Source organism: Anoplophora glabripennis, unplaced genomic scaffold (assembly GCF_000390285.2).
Source record: "Anoplophora glabripennis isolate ALB-LARVAE unplaced genomic scaffold, Agla_2.0 scaffold32, whole genome shotgun sequence".
NCBI lineage: Eukaryota > Metazoa > Arthropoda > Insecta > Coleoptera > Cerambycidae > Anoplophora > Anoplophora glabripennis.
Window position 1 is genome coordinate 1632988 of NW_019416220.1, and position 26589 is coordinate 1659576.

A 26589-nucleotide genomic window follows, 5' to 3' on the forward strand; every position below is an offset into this window, starting at 1 on the left:
CATTAAAACGCAAATACTTTTTTGTTACATTCATTGGGGAAAATCGCGAGAAACGTAACTTTATGTAATTCAAGATGGTGGAAACGCCCACTGGCGGCCATCTTGGAAACTTGAAAATAATTTCCAGCATTTTCCCTTGCCCACTTTACCTATAAAATTTTTTACCGTAGCTCTCTACGATCATTAGTTTCTGAGATACAGCCGCTTACCTCGCTTATTTGCCCACCCTGTACAATAACATATTAGTTTCCACAGTCATACAGGGTGGTTAATTGTACAATTTTTACGTAAATTCACGTTTTTCAGTAATATTTTTCGTATAATTAATATTTTGAATTTTTCTACGCTTCTTAATTCAGAAATTCTTTGACTAATGATTATAATACTTTAAATGTAGTTTTACTTTGTTCTGCTGTAAGGAAGTTGTTTTTTATTTACTTTAAATTAACACCTGCCTTGTCCTTATCCTTAAAGCCTTTGTACTATCCCTCACACTGACATCAGACACTATCCGCGTATTATGCGACGCGTACATTTACCGCGAATTGAAACTATAAGCAGCTTTGAGCGGGCCTCGGTTCCCTCGTAAATCACGTTATTTTAACCGCCTCGCTTAGAGGGGGAACTGTAGCATACTGTAGGCAAGTGTGACGCGCCTACAATAAAAAAAAAATGAGGCCCCGCCTCAGTTCTTAAGACGAACCGCCACTGCTGTATAGGATGTCGTGACTGTTTTTAAATGTACAGATCTTAAAAAGAAAAGTATTTGGAAATAATATCTGCCTGAAATAGCAAATCCTAGGCCTACTATTATTTATTTTTTTATCATGGTTGTTCGGTTGTCATCAAATATTTTTTTTACTACAAATAAATGACTTTTTAGACGGAAATAAAAGAATTTTTACCATAACTATGTACACTTAGCCAGATTCAACTACTAAGTAAAAGGCAAGATATCTATAACTGGACAGTTATGGACGTAAAAATAAAACGAGTCAAATATCTACTAAATTGTCGAAAGCCTGCGCGTACTATAAAAAGTTTGTTAGATACTATAATTTTTTGCCGCAAGCGGCTTTATTTTTATTCATTATTACGTCGGTTGGCATAGAGAGAGAGAGAGAGAAGCCAGTTAAAAATAAATGGCGGTATCGCAGCCATGTTGGGCACTTACAACATTTTTAATTTACTAAAACACAGGCCATGTCCTCTTCGCCTCTGGTCTTTTATTGGGAAATTCATCTGTAACGCCGACATACAACGGACTGTGTGAAACAGAGAAAGTATCCGAAGACAGCAGAACGGCTTGTTTACAGTTTGCTCCGGGGGCAGTCGATTTACCGCAAGCTATTGTTCTGTTCCGATGTGTCCTTGTTCGGAGGGACGATTCCGTCGATCCCGAGCTTTATCAAAAACTCCAAACGCTTTGCTGACTAGGCACGCTAGGTATAATAATTGCCAATGAAAAGGCGACACACATTAGTGCGCCCTACGTACTTAATTCTCTTTTATGTCCTCTTCCTCGTTGTTTATGTATTTACACCGTTCGGTGAGCGCTTCTTCATCACTTTTCCAACCTCCGAATGACGTCACGCAAACTTAACGTTTGTTTTTAAATATCTGGAATTTTTGGCATTATGTTACGTTGCGCCCTATATAATATCTCCGTCTGTCTCTCTCTATTTTCATATTGCAGAACTTGTGTTACACAGCACAGCTCACATATGTATATAATATATTTATAGTTAGAAATATGAAAACGAAACTAAAAACATTACACATTTATTTACTGTACATAAAAACGATGAAAAAATAATTTACAGGTACAAAATAAATATACCTAACTTATTTACAAACGCAGATCGAATATCGGCTTATATTTTGCGACAACATTCAGTCTAAATCAAAAAGCGGTTAAAAATGCGGTAACTAATTCGTAGGTACAAATAAAAAATTGATACTGCCCAGAGGGTGAGCAGCAGCTGAAGAACTTTTATCAATTTACACCATATCGCAAACGTTAGCATCAGTAATAATTGTCTGTCTGTTATTTCAGGGTAGTAAATATATATTTCTAAAAAGGAAAAGAAATAAATTAAATGAAACATTAAAAACTAACCTTAAAAATTCACCCCCATACTGATTCACGAAGTAATTTGTAAAGAAATGGTATTCTATTATCGATGCAGCAAATACGGCAAAAACTATGTTGAGAAAAATAAAATCTGCCCAATTCATTTTTCAGTGTTTAACTTATTCTTATTACCTATTCAAAACACAAATAAAAATTATCTTCTGCAAATTTGGTTCACAAATTTAACGCAAGATAGCGCATTTGCCAGTAAACTTTTACGTAGATGTACCTATCTAGGTACGAAATATCTACCAGGGTTGATGTCAATATAAATTTAAAAAATACGCTAATTGAAAGAAACTGTTCTTTTTCGTTATTTTGTAGATGATTTTCCTAGCACTTTTCTACAAGTTGCGTTTTTTTTTGTTTATTATAGAGAGAGTAAATTAGATTAGAGAATATAACAATGATATTTATTAGTATGAAAAAACCATCAGCGGCTCCTTTGATGTCTGCGATCAAGCCTGAGTTCGAATTAATTGATGCATTAAACGTTGTTGATAACAATATTTCACAGATTCAATATTTTTTTATTATTTTCCGCCTAATACAATGAACACTAACATGAAACCAATTAGTATTTGGTTAATCTCACGATTAAAATAAACCCAGTACGGAAAAGCTGAAAAGATCATTCAAAATTTATGACCTGAAATCTCTTTTGAAAAACTTTCCTAACTACATTTATATTATCACTGAGAACTGTTTAGGTCTCGAGAATTCGGCTTTTCTCGACAAGAATCGTCTATTATGAAACAAATTTTTTGAATATTTATAAATATTTTATACTATAACGATACAGTATTTAAAATACTATATACTATATTTATTCTATAACTATACAGTATTTAAAAAAATAGTGGAAAATGTTAAAAAAAAATCCAATTGTTTTGATTGCGTTTTAGGAGAATACCTATGCACTTTGATGTAGGCATACTTCTATACACTTGCATTTGTTAGAGTACCTATAACTATTATTTATTTTATATGATTGAACTTCTAACAGCACTTGGTACTATTTTATAAACTCAGTCGATTTTACATTCAAAGTATTTTTGAAATATATGATATTATTTATCAAAAAAGAGCATAAATATTAAATCCCTGCAATTCTCTGGCGCCATCTACAATTCAACTGAGGACTAACAACGAATAGAAATTTTGCTGGAACATCTATTAAATTACGCCAAACAAATGAATACTGTTTTTACGTGTCTATATTTCTAATTGTTATGTCAACATTAATAGAAAATTCTGTGCTTCGAAATAGGATGGGTCTTGGTGGTAAGTTTTTACTTTGTTATAATTTATTACTAGGTAGGTTACCATTTATTTTTAGGCCACTCAAAAGACCAATCAGATAATCAGAACAGGATTTTGTACTTTCGATGTATCACGCGGTATATGATGGTGCTGTCCTTTTAGCAGTTGCTGCATTAATTTACAGAATATGACATATTTTACAGATATATGTAAACTGTAAAGTAAAATAGGTTTTTTTATTTATTGTTTTTCTGTATGCGAATAGAAATTGCATTTTCTTTTCTCATTGACGAATACATGAACTATGAAACTAGTGCATATGTGACAGTAGCAGTTGCATAAATATTCAAACCAACTGGTGGCTGATTGTTTACTTATTTATTGAAGAAGTCCTAAAGTTAAGGCAAAATGAGCTTGGCCAACAACATTCTAATACTATTTATGATATTACTTACTGTAGAGACAGTTACGGAATACTTTTTTTTCTGGGAAGCTTTTGAGAAGAAATTTGGCAGTAAGTTTTAAGGTTAGCTACCCAATTTTATTTAATTATTAAAAACGACCACGTATGTTTCAGAGGAATTTACAGGTTTCCCATGGCAGTTTAGGATATTAAGAAATTTCGTTATGTTCTTTTACGCACTTCTTTGCCAAGCAATGAAGTTGGTTGGAACTTTACTAATTTTTACATCTTTACTGATGGCCTACGTCTATGGACCGTTACTAATAAAATACCTGGAGCTTCTGTGTGTTTATTACTGCATGCGTCTTAGAGCATTCGTCAGAAACAATTTGTAATGTATTTATTACATTTTTGCAAAGCTTTTATAACCTAAAAAAAACTGTACTGGACTGTTTGTGTGAATAAAACTTTTAATAAAATTATACTTTTAATTATAATAATGTTTTTACATTTTTGCTACATCCAGCAAATGTTTTTAAAAAAGATAGTAGCACAAAAGCTTCCTTAGTCCAAAGTTCAAGGTTTTGATTTCGATAGCACCTGTGTTCTACGTCACAATCTGTAATTGACATGGACGATATTGAGCTTATGTTTGTTCTATCTTACGGACTACTATGCACACTAACTCTATTTCATTACTGGTTGCTTTGGGAATGGTTTCAAATAACATATATGGGTAACCACAAACGTTTACAGGTTAGTTTTCATTTTATCCTTTTTCTGGGTTGTTTCAGGTGGTGCAGAAAACATTCCTTTTATGTCGACAATGGGTGCAAGTGTAGCTGCTTTAATCTATGCTCTGTGGTGTCAACTGCTAAACGTTACTACAGCGTTTATATTTATTTTTTTTCTAGTCGTACTCGACCAACTTGTCCCTGTTGATGAAATCGTCCGATATTCGATACACTTTTGATTTTTTTAAGGGTCTGATAGTTTGTTCCTTGGCGATTTAATTTAGGTATATTTTTATAAAGAAAAAGTAGAAACCTCCAAAACTTTTTGAAAAATAGGTAAACGCAACCACTTTAATACGTGTATTGAAAACAAATTAGGTACAATTAGGTGTAGATAAAAGCAGGGTAGGGTACAGGTTTTTGTACCTTGTCTATGGATACAATGTTTTTGTTTGTACTTAGTCTGCCAAGAGTCAAGTGTATAGGTAGCTACCTACTGGTTGTCATTTACGAATTTAACGAAGAAATATGACTATTATAATTTTGGTAATTTCTCTGACGTGCATTGTATTGTGGATGTGTTATTTTTCCTATATTTACAAAGCTGAAATGACTGGTAAGATGTCTAATACGTATATTTATTACAAGAAATATTCTTACTAGCATTTTAGACGAGCGAGATTCGTTCACAATTATTATAAAACGAATCATCCTACAAAGTTACACAGCAGTGAATAGGGATGTCAGAATAAATATTGATTGATTTTTCGTGGGACCTACAGTAAAAAACATTGACAAAAACGTCCCAAAATGTTTGCTTAGGTTTGTTGGTACAAAAACTTTTTCTTCTCTCTCTCTTCGCGAGCCGTCTTCATTACCAAGTGAGAAACTGAGGCCAGTTGTTGTCATGTCAAAAACAAAATGACAGCTGATAACTTCGCAGAACTGCCAGTGAGTGACTATTCGTAGTAAAATAAGTTAACTCCGATCATAGATAAGCCAGAATGAAATTTGTAATTATGTCAATAGTGTTAACATGGGTATGGATTTGGTTATTCAGGAAAATTGTAGTGGAGGAAATCGATGAACGACCTAAACCAAAACGTAAGTACTCTGCGTATTTCATTCTACCGTGTAGGTACGTAAAAATATGAATGTTTTAGCTGCGAATGTTAGCTTTACAAATTTCACCATACAGGAAACCGTAGAAGAACGCATATTACTACGGCCTAAAACTTCTCGTAACCACCTAAGTCGAAATCCTGTCGTTTTAATGTGGTTTGGTACATACACCTATCTCATGGCTAATATTTGGAAAGTTTGGTTAAATTTTTTATTTGGACTGTTCCCAGTAGTCAATGAAGATGACGACGTCGAAGTTGACGATTAAATCTATGCGAGTGTCCCTATTTATAATTTTAATTGTATTTAATTTGTTCTTAAATATGTGATGGTTTATTGTTCATCGAATTTGTGTTTTGACATGGTGTTTTTTAACCAATTTGTTGTTTTTGTAAATATGTTGAATATTTACACTTTTAAAATGTGAATGTAATATACCTAAGACTGAATTATAACAATTCTTGTTTTATTTATGAACTTAAACATAACACAAAAATTAATTATTATATTTATCAAAAAACATTAAATTAGTAAAATATACTTACAATACAATTAAATTCACTTAGGGAGGGTTCTCCAGTAGATTTTAGAAGGACGTGCTGATTGTTGATAACTGCTTCCCATAAACCTAAAACAAGTAGGAAACTTAACATCAAACTATACAGGGTGTAACTAAAATATTCGGCCAAACTTCAACAATAAATTGTATATGACAAATTAATGAATGAAAATTCTTATACGGTCTGTTACAATTTCGCTTCTCACTACAGGGATCTCGGAAACGGTAAGAGATATGAAGTAGCTTAAATGGTGGCAAAGTTGCATAATCAGGGGTCCAACATTATGCCTCTAAAAAATCAAGGCTAACATTAGTTTTCTAAATATTTGAAAAAAACCGAAACTTTGGAAACTCTAATAGTTTTATTGTAACGTGTGATGGTATTAGTTAGGTGGATTTCACAGGGTCTAACGACGCTTAGAGTTTACGATAATTCAATAAACATAGAAATCTAAAAAAAAATTGATTTGAATTTTTCGAGACAAAACGTCTGAATCTGGTTAAAAAAATACTAATATATGTTTTTAACACTGGTTTATGTATTTTCTATCTGCCATATGACATAGTAGGAATAATATATAGGACAAAATTTTCCGGGTGAACTTGTTTTTAAACAAATCAGTAAAACATATATTACTAAGTATAGTTTCTTGGTGGGTTTCTACACTAAAGGCTTGTTTTCCGATAAAATCAATTAACGCGAATTATAAATATTCCCCGATTTATGTCGGCAATAAGAAATTGGATTGTTGTTATTTATGTTGTTGACGATCGGGAGTAGAAAAAGTTTTGTCAAAGCAATTCGGTTAGGTAGTTAATTCGTTGGCATGGTTTATAGTGCTGAGAGCAGTTTCGATGAATAAGCTGTAAAAGCTCACATTAGACTGACCTGAAGCGCCAAAGGGCCTTGGGGCGAGAGGAAACGCCAAAGAGAAAACACAAACGTGCTCGTTAAAGAAATTGCCCTATTGATGACCACAGATTTGATCTGTACGTTTTTCTCTTCGCTACACCCCGCCGCAATAGCCCTGAACTAAACGGAGATACACAACAATCGGATTGTTGGTGATGTCCTGTTTTTTTTTTTAATTTTTAATCCATTGAAATATTTTTTTATAAATATTGGTTAAACTCCTCTATCAATTAATGAAACTAAAGTAAACTAATTCTTAATTGGGAATGAAAACTATTATTTTTTTATTTTGTTATTAATTAAAAGAAATAAACTACCCATTAAATATTTCAAATTCAGTTAGAAAAAATATTTTATATATTATACTCATCTGATCGAAGCAAATTAACTCTTGAAAGCTGAATTAAAAAACTTTATGATGATCTGAAACTTTTTTTTTAGTTAAATCTAAAAAAGTTGCATGACCCTTTAACATTTAAAAACTTTAATTCGTTTTTTAAAAATAGGTTAGGGATACCTTCTGTTCTTAATTAATTGGAACACTCTGTAGGCAATAGGATTTTAATTTTTACACTACAAAAAACTAAGGCAGTTTGGTGATGACTTAATTATAAAATGATTGGGATTTGCTGCCGATACATTTTCACGAGATCTAACCAAAAAAATCGTTAAAACTAGTTAATATGGGCCACTAGTAATTAGCAAAACTCATTGTATTATCATTCAAAATAAATATTTAATTGATATAAATACAGAAATATTTAATAATCAACTCACCCACATTATGTTGCATATGTCTTTTCATAATTTGACACAATAAAACTAACAACGGCTAGAAAGAAACATTACTGTCAAAACAATAGCAATAGATTTTTGATTTCTTATCTTTTGATAACATTGTTTTTACAATGTATATGATTTATGAATCATCCCTCGTACTTGGTATGTCCTTGAATGGAATATTAGTTAGTCTATTATACAGGGTGTTCAAAAAGTTTAGAACCCCCCCTCTATCTCAGAAAATACCAGAGTGAAGCAGCTTCCGTTAGCTTGAATCCAAACCTAAATTAATAGATGATAATATTTTCTGCAAATCTTCTATAAATAATAACACATACTGGCGTCTTTATGAACTAATTTGATACTGTAATGTGTATTAGATGTAACAGAAATGTGGACGATTTTTCAGAAAGTGACGCAACTTGTAAGTATATAAGTAAATAGTGCCTATGAACATACAGGATGTTCCGATATATAAGGGTTTTTTTCGAGAGTGAATTCGTATGTTGTAGTATGTATAGTATGAGGGAATAAAGAGATTTAAACTACCATAGGACTACTAAGATCAGAAAAGATAGAAATAGTATAGTCTTTCCGATCTCAATTGAAGAATCAAGAGGTTGGCAGTATGTACCAGGTTCGGTCGCTGACGCAGTAACTCGGTATTGAAATATTTGAAAAACTTGTTCTCATTTTTATTTAACCATGCCCATATACAGGTCTAGATGCGCAGTTGAAGAATGAGCGCGTGGGCAAACGCGGCACAAACACAGCCGCACTGAGCCACCTGGCCATAAATTCGATTGTCAACAAATGGCCTAGCAGTGCAGTGCAGCAATGCGGAATTTGGTGTGATTCAGGTAATTTTAATTTATTATAGGCACCCTCTATTAATCGTTCATATTACAATTGCGAAAGGGAGAAATAAGAGGGATATTTTGTTACTAATATTATCACAACATGGCATTTTGGAGACCTTTTGAAACGGAACAAAACGAAATTTACTATCAATATAATAAAATTGTTTGAGGACATAAGTAATTAAAATATGTTGTTGGTCAAATGAACATATAATATAAATTTTCTGCAAAGTATATACAAATTATTATAATTTTTTACCTTTAACAGAAAACTTTTTTAGGGACGCCTATGAAACTAATTAAATTTTATTGCTAGAAATTTTTTTATATGCTCAACTGACTTCGGAAAGACAGATATTTACCAATATTCAGTCGCGAAAAAACGCCATTAACATAGTACGTAGAAAACAAATGAAACGTACACTTTTTTTTTGTTAAATTTTAAGAAGGCGCATATTTAGAAAATACAAACCCTACACATTAGAATGTACTACACTTTTTGAGATACAGTCTGATATACATATACAGTATGTCCACAGAAAAGGTGTTGAATAGGAAAAACTTTCTTATTTTTCATTTTATCGAAAAAAGTTACTCTTGATAAAAAATGTGGCTGGTTCTTAAGTAAAACTACAAATAAATAAAAGTAGGCAGATTTTTTCGAAAATTGGTATTAGACTGCCCTTTACTTTTGAACAACTTTTCCTAGTAACTTATTTCCACATCTTCACAAATAAGTGCACTTTACTCTTGTACCATTTAAAGTTTTTTCAATTTTTTGAACACCCCGTACAAGAAATGTTAAATTTTTCTATCCCAATCTTACTTTAAGAACCAGCAAAATTTTTTATCAACAATAACTTTTTCGATAAAATGAAAAATAAGGAAGTTTTTCCTATTCAACACCTTTTCTGTGGACATACTGTATATGTATACAACTGATATGTCCGTTCCATTTTATTCGAAAAAAATAATTCTAAGGCTGCCCGTTTCCAAAAAAAATTAAAGGTATTTTTTATTGCATACAATTTTGAATAAAATGTAATCATTAAAACCCGTAAGATTCAGTATCGTACAAGTTTGCCCATTACCATTCCTTAGAAATTTCAAAATTTACAAGCCAATGTTTTTTAGATATTTAATTACATCGTAGTTAAAACTGTATTTGCGAAAAAAGTCCTATAAATATTTTTTTGTTAAACAATCAATTCTAGAATTATTTTCTGCTTAATCAACTGTCTATACAGCTATTTTCTTTTCTTCTAGGGAAAAATAACTCGAATATTACTCATGAGATAAATGCTTTATACCTACTATTGTTTCCTTTTTTCTTGGAAATAATTATTATAAATCTGGACACGATGTAAACTGATTTTTTTTTTCAGGTGAATGAGAGGTTAATAAGACGTATTCAATTGGGTGCATTGGATGAATTGTATTTTATTTTCCGTTGGGGATTTATTGGGTGAAAGGAGCACGGTAAAAGGGGGAGCAAGTGGGAAGTATAGATGTTTTGGTAGATAGGTTCCTGGTGCGATACGTGGCGATGCGAGTTAAAAATTAGTGCCTCGCCCGTTTGGCGGTTATTTTATTCCCTTTCCACCCGCATTTTTCGCAAAACTACTCAGATACCCAGCGAAGCTTATAAAGCCGGTAAAAGGCATCGTAGCTTCTTATTCTGATTTAATGAGTTTAATGTCATTATCCCACAATGATTTTCGCCGTTCGGTCCCCATTGGCGGGCGTTTAGAAGCATTGGAAGTCATTGAGGTGGAAGGAAATGCAGGCAGACGGACGAAATTCGACAGGATATTCCTCCTGACTTTTGTTACTTTCTCTTTCTGTTCCATTGGCGGCGGAAGGCGACGCAGCCCCGTTTTTCTGGCCGGCAGTTCCTCGACCTGCATCCAGTCCCTCTGATTGAACGGATGTGCCTGATAAACTGCTATACCCGCCGCCCGCCAAGCGATACTTGGATTTTATTTAAATCAGGAGGGCTTAGGTGCAGGAAGACTACTACAGTTAAAGATTCTCATTTATACCTCTTCCACCTAAATCACTGCTACTTTATCCGATTCAAACAGAGCCTAATATACGTATCTACACAATACTCTGTACAGATCCGAAACTTTGGAAGAAAAAATTATAGTGTACAACTCCTACCGTTACACTGTTGACTACAATTTATACAGGGCGTTCTACAAGGTCCACGACAAACTTTGACAGATAGTAGCTGGGTCAATTTCAAACATTTTTACTTATATGCACATAAATCCGATTCTGTTTTGTTTACAAGTTACAAGCATTTTAAATAATATAATTTCATATTTTAATCAAAGTAGCCTGATAAATAAAAATGATGGTTGCTACAACAATAATAATTATTTGTGTGATTTTGTTTATTCATTTGATACCTAACGTTAAAGTGCTAAGTAGAAACTGCATTTATTTACAACTGAAGAGTATGCAGATATTGTCTTTGTATAAGCACAGATAATATAGCTTATCGCCACAGACTGCGTGTTAAATACTGGAAATTGGCAACACGAAAAGGATGCAGGCTTTTGTTAGCCGGTATCCAGTAATAAAATTTAACGTAGTAACTCTTCTACTTGGTAATAGGCGGCAGTTCTAGCGGTGTTATAAACACTTTTTTATTCTATGATGTCACACACCGTCGGTCCCGATTTTTATTTTAGACATGCGGACTTCGGACGTTTTTCACTCGATCACCAATCAGAACCATGTAATAGAACCATGGGAGATTTTTTGATATTTCGAGTATTTCCGAGGTACAAGCAAATACTGTTTTTTTTTCCTTCATATATCGTGACACCCCACTCTGCCTCACCCACCGAGTGCTCTACTCAGAACCAAGGGGAGAAGCAAAAACCGTTTTTTTTTTCTCATATGTTGTGACGTCATAGCTCGATGACGAAGGCTAAAAAGGCCACGCGCTCTACCTCACGCTCTCTCTCTAGGTGTCCTGAAGATGCTGGGGAAGCCCCAGAGACTCCTGAAGACAGCAGAGAGAGAGAGAGAGAGAAACAGAGAGAGAAAAGCCCTCTATGAGGACAAAGTCACTCTATCTCTATCGCACACTATAACTCAATCAGACAAAAACGACAGAAACGAAATTTCCCTTAAAAATACATGGGATTTATCATTATCAGAATAATCCATTTTAATTTAAACAATTAAAAAAAAAATTAAAATGGGTTATTCTGATGGCGAAAAATAAAATATTATTAAACTGTATTATTCAAATAACAATATTATTATATAATTCTGAATTTGTTTTCAAAGCAATAAATAGTAAATTAAAGCATATCTTCAACTGTATCATCACAATTAGTTGCATGTTGAAAATTTGTAAAAATTGTAGGTATTTTATTGTTATTTCGTTTTTAGGTATTCTCCTTATGTTGTTGTAAAGGTTAGTTATAAAAATCGTTGTTTGTTATTTCAATAAGGATGAATTTTAATTTTTTTAATGATTTTTTTACTTTAAACATATATTTTATGCCAGCAAATTTTGATGTCAAAAGAAATAAAGGAGAAGTCGTACATTTGCATTTAAAGTTTTTTTCTATCTTTAATTAATTTTTTTAATTAACGTATAAGTGGATATCAAAATACAAAAAAAACCTGTACCTACATTCCGCGACGTACTAATAACCCACCTTGTATATTAAATAAATTTATCATTATCATCAAATATTAAAAAAAATATATTACAAGCTGTCTAAAATATCATTACGAATTTTGTTTATTTGGAAATATATTTAACCTAACTGTGACACCGCTGCAGAATATCATATGAAACTACATAGATATTCGTTGATTCTTTAAAACATTTTTATCAATACCTACATCATACAATTAAGTAAATACAGCAACGCAAAAACCAGCCATTGATAAAAAAGTGTACAAAATAAATCCGTAAGGACGCCTGGCAGCATTGCCAAAATGTTGTCTATATGTTGCTAGGATACGCGTAGGAATACGGGCCGCTGCATTTGATTTTTCCTAAAATTTTGCTGGTGGTGTACTCTATCGACAATTCGGAAATTTAAAACTGCTGGCCTATTCCAGTAGCGGTCTGGGGCGATAGCTATTTTGTCTGTGGTATATGGGTATTCCAATGGGAACGCCAGACAAGCATCCCGAGAATACCTACCATAAAATACAGATTTCAGCATTTCCAAAACAGTTTTGAACACATTTTTAATTAGTTCTTTTCTCCATGACCTTAAACTTTCGATATAAGTTTGTGACATCAGGTAACTTAGTTTTTTCTCCTTTTTCACCCCTTTAATTTTTTGAATAAGTACATTAACACCCTGTATATCTGTGCGTTACAAAATCCGCATACAATTAGATCAGTCTCAATGTCAACGTTTCAACAATAATTTACAGCCTTACATGTCTTATGATCGTTTAAATGCAGATCTTTATACAACTTTCTTGGAAAACAACCTTTTTGGTTTTATTGACGACGTAGGGCTTAATATGCATTCGAGCACAGGGTGGACATTTTGAACAATTTTTATAGTCTCGTCTCAAGATTTGTTAATTTGGTTAATAAAGGTTAACTAGTGTTTAAACTTTAAACACAAGTAATAATTATTGTTAGTCATTTTTATTTATCAGGCCTCTTTGAATCTGTTCTCGTGCAACATAAGCACGTTGGCGTTCGAACCTTCCATAATCTTTTAAATAGAAAACCAGTTTTATCAACATTTTCTGATTCGTTACTGGTCAGTCGGAATAATCCATTTCATATTGTCTTCTTGCACCAGCATCGTTTTCTCTTGACAAAAAAAGGCTCCAACCATATCAACTCTTCCTTGAACTTGACAATAAAAGAAACATAAACACACTTCCGTCACTAAACAGTGAAATAAATAGCAATACGATTGTAGTTTTCTACCGCCGCCCCTGACCGCTGAGTCAATAAAAACGACGGCAAACATTTGAGGTTCGAATAAAGACATGTTACCATATTTTTAAAATGTGCTGGGGTTAATGAATGGTACAAAGCCAACCCCCTAATTAATGACCTGTTATGAATACAAATAACTTAAACAACACAATTTCACTGCTCAGTATATTTCATCATAATTAATGAGTTTGTGCCACGAACTCGACAAATAACAACTTAATAGAAAAATAACTAATACCCCCTTTCGGATAATATTTACGTTTCACTGTTTACGTCCTGTACAAATAACAGCAGAAACGGCCTTTACACACCGACATATTTAAAACGGCCGCACGGTAAAATAAATGTTTTATATATTTATAAAAGTTGGAAATTTATCACAAAACGAAACCTAGTTAAAAATGCATAAATACACGATTCTAATAACAGGTTTTTACGTGATTTTTGCATTATTAAAAAACTTACACATAAATATGAACATGACTAACAGTTTTCGTTTTTTTTCGAGCAGTTTTATACTTATTTAATAATTTTCTTTGGTGGCAAATCGAAATGACTGTCGGATTTATTTTTGGTAAGCATATTTTGAATAAAGGAAAGGTAGGATTTAAAAACCGCTGCGGTCTATTTTAGTTCTAGAAGTGAAATGTTTTCTGCAAATAAAACCTAAATTTAGTTAGAACCACCCTTGACAGGGCGATACGATGCAGATTATTGCAAATTTATTTTCTGAGGTGGCTGAGGTATGGCATCTCGCCAGAATACCAATGTGCATCCCCTCTTTGCTAGCTCTGGGCAACGCCAGTGGCATGCCATAAATTTCAGGGTAAGGATTTACAATAAATCGGCGGAATAATTTCAAACAGACAACAATGGAGAAAATACAGGGGCTGTGAATGCCAATACACCTAGAAATGATCGGATATTGTAAAGTTTTTATAAACGTCTGAAACTACTCCATCAAGAAAACTAACGGTTACTGGGGACATAAAAAATTAATAAATGATTATAAGTATAAGCCACAATTAAATTTTGTTAAATTAAAAATTATGAAAATAAGATCAAGACAATATTCTGTTCAACCATTTGGCCATTATTAATATTAATGATCTTAGGATTTAGTGATTTTTAGTTGACAGTGTCAATCGGTGTAATGTTGGATGCCGAAGCTCTGTGGTCACGTAATATGAAGGCTCCTGTATATTATTTACATTTACTTTTTTCTCATGACTTTTGAAATATTTTCCCTTACGAAACTGTTACAACTTTTATTTTCTTAATTTATGAAATACATAAAGCAAACGAGTTTTTACAAACGAGTTATACTTTTGATATCTTGAAATGTTATTTAAATATTCTTCCGGGCTACCTACGTGCACGCCTATGGCTATTACCGAGCCAACTGCGACTTCTAGGTTTGACACCGAGACACTTTATGTATTTGCACCATTGAATATTTCAACTTCACACATACAGTACGTTCTAGTATAGGTGAAAGCAAAATTCAACACCGTAAACTCCAGTAAGCGATGGAACTTTAGAAAAATCTGCTTTTTTCACCTATTTTCTTCCCGTATGAAATTAATAAATATTAACAGAAAAAGAAAAATATCTAAACTTCAAACTTTTAGAAATAAAATGACATTTTGAAACAATATTAAGTAAAACATGTTTTTTATTTATTTTTTATAGAATTTCAAGCGATATATTTCCAAATTTCAAACAATATATTTCCAAGGCATACTGGGTTTTCGCAAATAAGCATAGCTAAATCCCAGAAGGCAATTTTTCTACATCAACAGTTTTTGTATTTTACAAAAGTCGTTTCACCTATCCAGGGACCCACTGTATACAGGGTGTCCCCAAAAAAGTCGAGTACAAATAGATGAGGTCAAAATAATATCAGTTCTTCATGTAAATTTTTTTCATACGGGCCTTCGTTAACAAGTTACGAGCCCTCAAAGGTGAAAATTAAAAAGTTATTTTTATTTACAGTCGGTAATTAACAATTATAATAAACCACGGATTTGCTGGATCACCATGAAAATTTATCATTTTAATTCAAAAGCTGAAATAATAGCAAATAAAAGGTTAATGTTTGACGAAACTATTTAAGTTTGCGCGAATTGTCTCCGCAAGGTCTTCTTTGGTCGGATCTTTTTTTCTAAACCATATGCAATGATCAAGAGACGAATGAAGATGATTTTACACTGGAATTTATGATCTCATTGCACCGTAACCCCATAACCCCATAACCCTATAACCCGGCACCCTATTACTTAAACGAATTGATCATAAAAACTCATGACCACGATTACGATTACATCCTTTCAGTGTAGATACTCATACAAAGAGAAAAAAACCACGGGTGACTGCAACACAAATCTGCATGCCCCAGGTCATGGGTCTACAAAAGCTTCCATGCCCCAAGTTGAGGGATTACGGAGTTACAACAGGACTACAGACTCAATCCCTCAGAGTTTCGTGGTTATACATCTTCGTATACCTAGGGTTATGGGGTTACGGGGTTATTGGGCTATGAAAGCTTGCCAACTTACAGTCATGAAGTTTCGGATCCCTGATGTATGAGAACCATGTTCCCACACAGTTTCGTGGTTATACATCGTCGCATATCCTTCGTTAAAGGGTTACGGGGTTACGGGGTTAGGGAACTGCCAACTCACAATAACGTAGTTTCGGACCCCTGATGTAGGGTTATAGGGTTACTAGGGTTATGGGGTTAATAGGGTTATTGGGTTAATAGGGTTATTGGGTTAATATGGTTATAGGGTTAATAAAGTTATGGGGTTAATGGGGTTATGAAGGTATGGGGTTATACTGGAATGAGATCATGATTTTGAATGTTTTTCTAATTATACTCTATGATGACACGGGTATCTGATTATAGGATTCGGAATCAGCGGATCTATGTACTATACTACGAGTTTAAAAAGCTTTCAATTAAAAAAGTAAATACAATGTCTCATTTTTATGAAAGTATTTAAATCAATCAAAATCAAGAATATGGTGGAATAATTTTGACTTTTATTTGGATAATTTAGGGGTTCAGTGATGCAGAAACGGCCATTACGAGGTGCAAACTTTCCGAAAAGCTGTACATCTCGGCAATTTGGTTTTAATTCCGTTATAAATAAATAAGCTCAAATTGTGCGTTGATGATCGTGCAGAAAATCACAGTTTACTCAGCCAACAAATTGCATTTTGTAAGGAGTTTGTGGAGAAAAATAGGCAGATATAAACGAAAGGAAGCCAATAACAAACCGCAATCAGACCATAAATCAGTTGACAATAAGCGTGAATGACAAAATGCAAATGAGCCGCTGTAAAAAGACACAATAAGCCGAGGAATACATCAAAACAATTTAAAGTTTCATTTCACGGCAGGAAGAAGACGAGTAGATTGCAGAATAATAATTATTGCCATTCGAATTCTCTCTCGCACCTCTTTTCCATCGGCTCTAGCCCCGCTCGAAATCGATTTTATGCGAAGACGTTTAATACTTCGTCCGTCAAAAGCTTGGAACTGCATTTTCTAAAACTATTTTCAAATTATTCGATGTTAATGTTAATCGTGTGAATCAAATTAGAAAAGCCAACATAGTATCCTTGCAGCTATAATAGATGGAAATGTTTAAAACTACCTATTATAACATTTATGAGTTTTAAGAAGATACAAAAAAATTGTAAAATAGCAATGATGTTTTTATTTATTATTTCTAATTTTTTATACGGGATTCTAAAAGAAATGTATTTTGATTCTCTCACATAATATTTCAGTTTCAGTAAATTGTTAGGTTTAAGTTATAAATCAAAGGAACAATAAAAATATCTCTTTTCGTATTTTATTCTTCATCTTATTTTTCTTTTTTTTTTTTTTATTAAATTTAAAGTATGCAAATGTACTAAAACAGTACTTGGAACAACTTTTTTTAACAACTTTTTCAAAATGTTAAATTTGACATACATACATTATAAAATACTTAAAAACTTTTGATGTTTAAATGTAACTTTTATAATAAGTGATTTAATGTTAGTGAGAATTGACACATGATGGACCACCCTGTCTGTATTGTATGTATCTACTCTAATACTGAACTGAAAATATACGTGACGATTAAAAATTTGTGGAAAATTTTATTATAGCTTTAAATGTAAAAATGAGATTATTGCTCTGAATGAGAGATCCTCGAATATTCATGAATCCATAGTATTCACGAGTACTTGGATATTCACGAATACCCTATTACTTATACTTATACTCATGAATACTATTTCCGAGTACTGAATCCTGAATACATATGTGCAAGTATAAATACTATACAATAAATTCAATACTTAAATACTGGCTACACAAATACTGTATCGAATACTACTCGTGAATACATTGTATTCGAGTAATATCCAGCTCTGCTAACGATCGCTTAAAATTTTTAATGATAATGTTTCATGGTACTGGAATAACATCAACAGGGTGACATTTAAAATATCGACATAGTTTTAGAAATATTTTTGAAAAACTGAACGTATTTATGAAGCCTTGGACATTCATGAATAATATTTCCGAATACTAAATCCTGAATACATATGTAAAAGTGATGAATCTGAATACTGAATACTATAAAATAAATGTATTCAATACTTGAATACTGATTACACAAATACTGTACTGAATACACATGTAAAAGTGATGAATCTGAATACTGAATACTATAAAATAAATGTATTCAATACTTGAATACTGATTACACAAATACTGTATAGAATACATTGTATTGAATATTAAATATTTTATTGTATTAAATATTAAGTTGAATATTGTATTGAATACATTGTATTGTACTGAATACATTGCAATCGAGTAATATCCAGTTCTGCTAATAATTGCTTAAAATTCAGGTGACATTTGCAGAAAGTTGGTATAATTTTACAAATATTCATGAAATATTGTTCATATTCATCAATCCTTAGTATTTATGAATACTGTGATATTCGTTACTTACTTGTTTTAAAACGCATTTAAGTTATCAAACGCAACAATTTTTGTCTAACATTTTTTTTTAACTTTTTTAGGATCATAATGTTTTATTTGACAGAAGTTGTTGCTTTTGACGAGTTAAATACAGTCAAAATTTTGACAATTATTTCTGTGACATTCTGTATATAGGGAATATAGGGAATATAGGAACTATAAACTTCCAAGTGATGGAAATAAAAAAGCCGTTTTATACAATTTGGAGCTCTGCAGAAACGGCGACAGTTTAGCTTAATAAATAAAATATCGAGTTAAAACAACAGCAGACAGCCAGTCGAGGGAGGGCCTTCGAATGTATTGAAATTAATGTTTACTTTAAAGAAATTTTTGTTCAGCGAAGTGTTGAAATAAAAAGAATAAATTATACTATTGGTTGATTTTTTATTTATGAATGTTGATTGCATTTCGACTGAGGTTATAAAGGAAAAGATCAATTTGAGATTGAAGAATTACAACTTCGGTGGCTCCGAATATTCAAATGAAATCGGGGGTGTCGATTAAAATTCAGGATTCTGAACTTCATTCGGTAAAAAAATCACAAATTTTATTTCACTCGAATGAGCTTAGAATAATGATTAAGACGGAAACCCCAACTTTTATATTTTTAAATTTCTCTACAGGAAACAAACAGCCTATAATAAAGCCCTGGAATCGATATGCATAATTTTATTTTAAATTACAGTCACCGCCAAACTTTATTGGTACTTTGTTCAGGCGACCGTCGCACAATGCCCGATTTTTGACGATTCTTTAATTAAATTTTTGAATTAGAGGCCACGTTATGTTTAAACTGGGATAACAAAGTTTTAATAAAATATTATTCGAATAATCAGCTATTTTGAATGTTTTCGAAGCAGCAAAAATTCTGGGCTTTTCATTAAGAGTGGGACACAACTTATTGAAAGATGATACTTGAATTCAAAATAGAGCAAAACAAGTCTTAGACAAATGGAAAAAAATAATTTTTGCTACCAATGGGCAGAGAAATATCTACCAGTGTATTCTTCCATAACAAAAGCTTTGCAATAGTCATAAATAGACCTTAAGGCTTTAATATTTATCAATTAGGTTAAATTATATCATATATTATTTGTCTTTATGTATAATTTATAATTTTATTAATTATTAATTATTAATTAATCATTTAATTTCTTTTGCGAATATGGCATTAATAAGTCTTTTTAAATTTATTTAATGTTATTCTCCCTTCATAGGTATGTGGTACCTTTGCCACCTTGGAAAAATATAAATACGTAAAAACATATTTTTTTGTAGAAATGTAGCAACGTAGTAAGGCATACATTTTTCTTTTTTTTCTTAGTCTAGGTTTCGTAAATAGACATACATCGATTTTTAAATTTATATTTTGAGTGAATTACAGTAAAAATGTAAATTTACGTGCTTAATGTAAATTTACTTATATAGAGTAATTTAACATGAGCGTCAAAATTAACTAATGATCTAGTGTGTAATTTTACATAAAATTTTTATGAATGTAGTTCCGAAACGTTTTTAAAATTAAAAAACGATTTTAAAACCTGACCCCCTGTCAAATGAAAGAAGCAACATTTCTATCAAGTAAAGCATATCTTACTGAATTACGATATATTTGACCACAGGAAGCATTTATTTTCTACTCTTTCCGAATCTGGGGTCAAAAATAAGGTTCCTATTTAAAATATTAGATTTGACCTTCACATGACCTTGAAGGTTAAGGTTAAGATCAAATTGAAGGTCACCATCCGATGTCCCCCTCCGAACCCAACAACTTTCGTAAGGGTTATTTTCGCATTGGTGGCTCCCCTGACGAGATATACAGGTGCGTAATTTAAAATACTTTGCCCTTGAAATAACCTTTAAAGGTCATTTTAAAGAAAAGCCTTAGATACCCATCTAAACGTAAAATTTTGCGCTCTCCGAATTCGGGGTCAAATATAGAGGTTTGTTTAAAAAATTATATTAGACCTTCAAATTACCTTGAAGGTCAAGTTCAACGTCAAATCCAAGGTCACCATCCGATGCCTCCCTCCGAACCCAACAACTTTCGTAAGAGTTATTTTCGGATTGGTGGCTCCTCTGACGAGATATTCAGGTGCGTAATTTTAAATATTTTGGCTTTGAAATAACCTTTAAAGGTCATTCCAAAGAAGAGCCCGAAGTCCCTATCTAAACTTAAAATTTTGCGCACCTTCCAAACCTGTGGTCAAAAATAAAGGTTCCTATTTAAGAAATTAAATTTAACTTTCAAATGACCTCGAAGGTCAAGGTCAAATTGAAAGTCACCATCCGAAGTCCCCCTCCGAACCTAATAACTTTCGCAGGGATTATTTTCGGATTGGTGGCTTCCCTGACGAGATATTCAGGTGCGTAATTTAAAATACTTTCTCCTTGAAATAACCTTTGAAGGTCATTCCCAAGAAAAGCCTTAAGTACCCATCTAAACGTAACATTTTACGCTCTCTCCGAATTTGGAGCCAAAAATAGAGGTTCCTATTTAAAAAATAGATTTAACTTTCAAATGACGTTGAAGGTCAAGGTCAAATTTAAGGTCACAATCCGATATCCCCTCTGAACCCAACGACTTTCGTAGGGTTCATTTTCGGATTGGTGGCTTCCCTGACGAGATATTCAGGTGCGTAATTTAAAAAGGGACACCCTGTATATCCATTTATAAATTTACGTTTTTAGTGAATTACAGAATAATGTAATTGCAGTTGTTTCGAAACATTGCCAAAATTTGAAATTAATTAATTAAAGCCTGGTCAAATAAAAAGCAACATTTGTATTATGACATTATGTTTGACTTTAGGAAACTCCAATTTTTAATGAAACATTAATACTAACAGACGTATTTTTTTAAATAAATAATTTTAATTTAACGATAAAGCGAGCGAGTGTAGAGTCAAAGAATAAATATAAATAATAATTAAATTAAGGTAATATAAATTCAATAGAGACGGCGGTATAATTTTTAATGTGCGATAAATCTCCTGCAGTGAGTTTTCTTTCCGTAAGCGAGGGGTGGGAGGGGGGGAGGCAAAGGGAAAAGAAAGGCAGGCAAATGCGCGAAAACGTGCATGTATGTCGGAGATAACTGGGTGCTACTTTATCTTCTGGACCCTTGTTGCTACTGTTATAGCTGGCCAGAGCATATCTCGTATCTTAAATTCTTTTATCCAGCAGGAACGCACGGGACCATTTGTTTTATATATTGCGGGGTAATATATATTTTATAAGTACCCCTAAATGCTGCTATCTATTTCAAAGTTTGGCAGCACAATGCCTGCTATTTTGGAAATACCGTGAAAGTTCAGCTTTACATAGAAGATCAGCGAGCGCGACCCCTCTGACATTAACTTTACTTTTTAAAAGAGGCTATACATATTGGACGTGTCGCTGCCGAAGCGGGTTTAGTATTTTTTGCTCTCCCGCCTTTAAATCTATGTGACGGATGCTCTACATCAACAGTGAATAGGTAATAGGAAGGCTCATAAAACAATCACTTTTTCCGATCCTGTGCACTCAACCGCTGCAGTCTATTTTTTAATCTGTTTAACCCCTCCATTATTTAATTTGTTAAATTAAGAATTCCAATCTTCAAAAAAATCCGCAGGAAAATGTAAAAATCTAGTCTAACAAATAGTAGCTTCCTGATTTTTCAAATAAAATTCACAAATATGGCAACTCGTGTAACAGAAGTTTGAAACACCCTGTATAATACATTTTAAAAGTTTTAATGCTTTCAATTTTTTTTATTTCCTTCCATTTCGTATGAAAAGTGCTGTTTTCATCCTTATCTGCAGGAAGCAAAGGGTAAAATAGAGGCGGCAAAAGTAGGAGGAGGCCATAAACATTTTTATGAAGACATGTCGTTTACAAAGATGCATATTTAACTCTTTTCTTCCTATTTCATAAAAAGAGTTTAAGAATTCTCCACAAGTTTTTCTTTTCTTTTTCTGCGGGTAGTTCAAAAGTGTGGTAAATATGAACAAGCGCGTTCACTGTGTGTTAGAATAATATAGATGGATGTTAAAAACGCGTTAGTTATGTAATTCAAAAGTGTAGCAAAATATGCCAATGCATGAACAAGGACGTTGAAAATATATCACTTTAAAATCAGCTAGCTATTGAGTAACACACTTCAAAAGTGTGGTAAAAAGTCCGTAACACATAAAATGCTACACCATCCTTTTCAAATATCTAATTGAATTTATAATAATTATTATAAGTAGTATAACAGTTCGAAAGTGTAGAAAACAAGATACCAAATATGCCTATCGTATCTACTCTACATTTATATTTGATTCGATTAAATTTGTTTCACCCTTCCACCGAAAACAAACGTAGAACGTAGTCACACACTAAAAAAATCGGTGTGAGTGAAAGCAATAAAGGTGTGAATGCATTGAGTGAAATTATTGAGCGCATTTTCACTCAATATTCGGCATTTTGATCATTTTACTCATATGTGATTATATTTAAACTAAATCTGAGTACTTTCACTCAAATATAGGTACTCCTTAAATAAATTCTGCACATAAACTCGTATTTGGTGCACTTGTACCTAAGTCAGAGTAAATGTCACTCATTACTGAGTGAGTTTAAATGTATATTAATTTCGAGTAATTTGAATGGCGTCGTGAAGAAGGCACCACTTACATATTGCTTCTGTAATTTCGACCACAGTTGATAGATGCTCCAGAAAAGCGGAATGGCCAGAAGAACAGGCCTTAGCCGGCGGCGGCAGGTCTCATCTGGCGGGTCTCAGCCAGGACAGGAGGAGGCCCCGCGAAGTGAATTAATTTCAACACTGTATATCCTAATCAATCATTTATGAGTGACTTATTTTTGCACTCAATATTTAGATAATTAAAAACCAAGTCTGAGTAAAAAATGACTCAATAATAGTTAAATTTAAATCACATTAGAGAAAAAGTCAACTCTATATTGGTTTCATATACTCAGAATAGAGTCAAAAGTCGCTCAATTGATAGTTAGCAGTAACTCGGATTTGAGTAAAACTCACTCATTTCTGATGCAATAGTTTCACTCAGTTGTACTCATACTAACAGAGTGAAAATTTCACTCAATCAGGTGTGGACAGAAATTGATACATTATTGAGTAAAATTGAGTGAAATTTGAGCAAAATTTTTTTACAGTCTATTTGGTTAAATAAACAGATAGTTAAATTGTTATCTATAATTACGTGCTTCTAACGTACAATATAGCCTATGGCAATCTATTCGTCCGATCAGTTCACCAATTCCTTTAATCGAGATCTAAAATATTGTCTCTAAAACAGATCTGTGCAGAAACCACTATGGCAGCTTAGTAGTTTATGACTTCAATACAATGATATTTAAATGAAAATTTAAAGAGAATATAAATCAAGTCTGAGTAAAAAATTACTCAATATTAGTTAAATTTAAATCATATTAGAGAAAAAGTCGACTCTAAATTGGTTTTATATACTCAGAATAGAGTCAAAAGTCACTCAATAATTGATAGTTAGCAGTGTGGACAGAAATTTATACATTATTGAGTAAAATTGAGTGAAATTTTTTTACAGTGTATTAAGAATTTTAAAATATGGTATCTACTTATCACTTTTTCAATAATAATAATACGATTATATCGAAAACGATTTGATACCGAAAAAATATTATTTTAGTATGGATAGGTACATAATATATTCTACGAATCGTTCAAAAGTGTAGCAAAATTAAATATATCACTGCATGATAAACAAATGGGCGCTGAAAGAGCAGCACTTTAAAATTAGCTATTACGAGTAATGTAACTCGGTTTGAAAGTGTGGCAAAAATATTTGTTTTTTTATAATAAAATACTTATTACACGCAATGTAATGTAATATTCGAAAGTGTAATGAAATTGACTACATATAGTAAATATACCTATTTTGTTCACCCTACATTTATTTATATCTGTAATCTTTTAAAATTTCATTAAAAATACATTGCAAATTTAGCAATTTAGCATCTTTAAATAAAAATAAAATAGCTTTAAAATATCCTATCCAATTTTGAAATTTTAAGTCAATAAATAGTTTCAGTTAACAATTAATTTTAGTTATTTCCCACCATGGAAGACAAAACAATAGCTCATACTGGGCGCTCCAAAATTCACGAAAGATTTGTATTTTGGGCTATTTGTACAGGGTGTCTCAAACTCGAAAGTATGGGCCTATTGTGAGGATACAAAAAAATTTAAAGTTTGAGACACGTGGTGTTAAATGGGATGAGGTAAGCTCCATTTTCAATCGAACGTATTATCTTTGGGATTTGACAGAAACGATTAATGACGTCATCAATTATATTTTTCCAGAAACATACCCAAATTTTTTCCTGTTAAAGAGCTCTCTTTTTTCTAATAAACCTTTATTAGAGAAATTTTTCTGTATTACTTCCCGTTTAAAAGTTATAAGTAATATCGCCCTAAGGAGTCTCAAAAGAAATACCACCAAAAATCACATTAGTGGTGGAAGGATCAAGTAGGCGTTGGAAAATAATTGAATGTTCGTTGTTTAAAGTGCATAAATGTCACAAAATACTTCGGCGATTCACAAAAATATTCAAGAGAGCTTGAGACACCCTGAACGGTAAAACGAAAAAAGACAATGTGACAACTAACAGTTCAGAGTTATTAAAAATGAAACTCCACACCAAAGAACAATGCGTTTTCATTGTTATTAAAAAATAATTAAGGTTTGACAGCTACAATCCGCAATTTTCGTACAAAATATGGTAGGAATAGTGATTTAACTTCATTAACTGTGAACTGTGTTAAAAAATTTTAAACCTGTGTTTTCTATCAAAATTACTTCTTGCGTGAATTTTGGGACACCCTTTATAACTTCGATTAACAGTGCCTTTTAATGCCTCAATTAAGTTTTGGACAGCGAGCTTCAAATTTGGTGGAGTTTGTTGTATTTCTTATAATAATACTGCTTTTCTTTACGCAATACCAAAACATCCTGTATATGTGCATGAAAATCTTTGCTTGCCATTTTCCGCCTGTCTGATATCCATCTTAATATCCCCGTATAAAGAACAGTGATAATATATTTTTTTTGTGCGGCATAAGCAGAACTATACACAACAAAAGATTCTCGCTCAAAGAAAACGGCGCGGAACGTGTTGATACGTATCTTTACTGGCAGTGATTTTGTCATCTACCGGACCCTCTGGCCATGCGGGTGCCGCTCAAAGGGCTTGTCACAGCCACAACTACAAATGATTACTGGCCTTCTACAATAGTTATGCAGACATTTTGTATCATCCCGCATTAATATCTTAAGTCTGCACCTCCAGTCTGGTACCCCACATTCTGCGATGTTCCAGACTGCTGGGGAACTTTCCTCTTTCATGCTATTTTACAGAATTTTAGCACGTAAATCTGTAAACTGCCAGCTGTTGAAGATGTATAAAGACGCCTAGCAATAAAATTCAATGAGTTTCCCTAAAAAAGTTTTCTGTTAAAGGTAAAAAATTATAATAATTTGTATATAATGTGTAGAAAATTTCTATTATACACTAATGTAAACAATTAAAAAATTGTTGTATCGGGAAATAAAACAAAGCATTTTGAAGCTCTAAGATTCTAGTTTTTAGATCTTTCGGTCGAAATTTTTTAGGAGCTACGGTTATCATGCAATTCTAAGAAATAGCGCGACAAAAAAAGTCCACAGACTTGGAAAAAAATTTTTCCTTTTTTTTTAATTTCGATACGACCATTTTTCATCGAAATATCGGACTTTTAATGGAAAAGGATCCTTTTGTCTTCAATCATCGGTACCTCGGCG

General features: G+C 32.6%; 1 long non-coding RNA gene across 1 annotated transcript in view; it reads right to left on the minus strand.

Moving 5' to 3' along the window:
* LOC108906249 overlaps positions 1-26589 on the minus strand; it is a 72737-nt gene that overhangs the window by 7432 nt on the left and 38716 nt on the right. The window contains exon 2 of the long non-coding RNA XR_001964289.2: positions 6202-6284. This is a non-coding gene — a long non-coding RNA (uncharacterized LOC108906249). The remainder of the gene's footprint in view (positions 1-6201; positions 6285-26589) is intronic.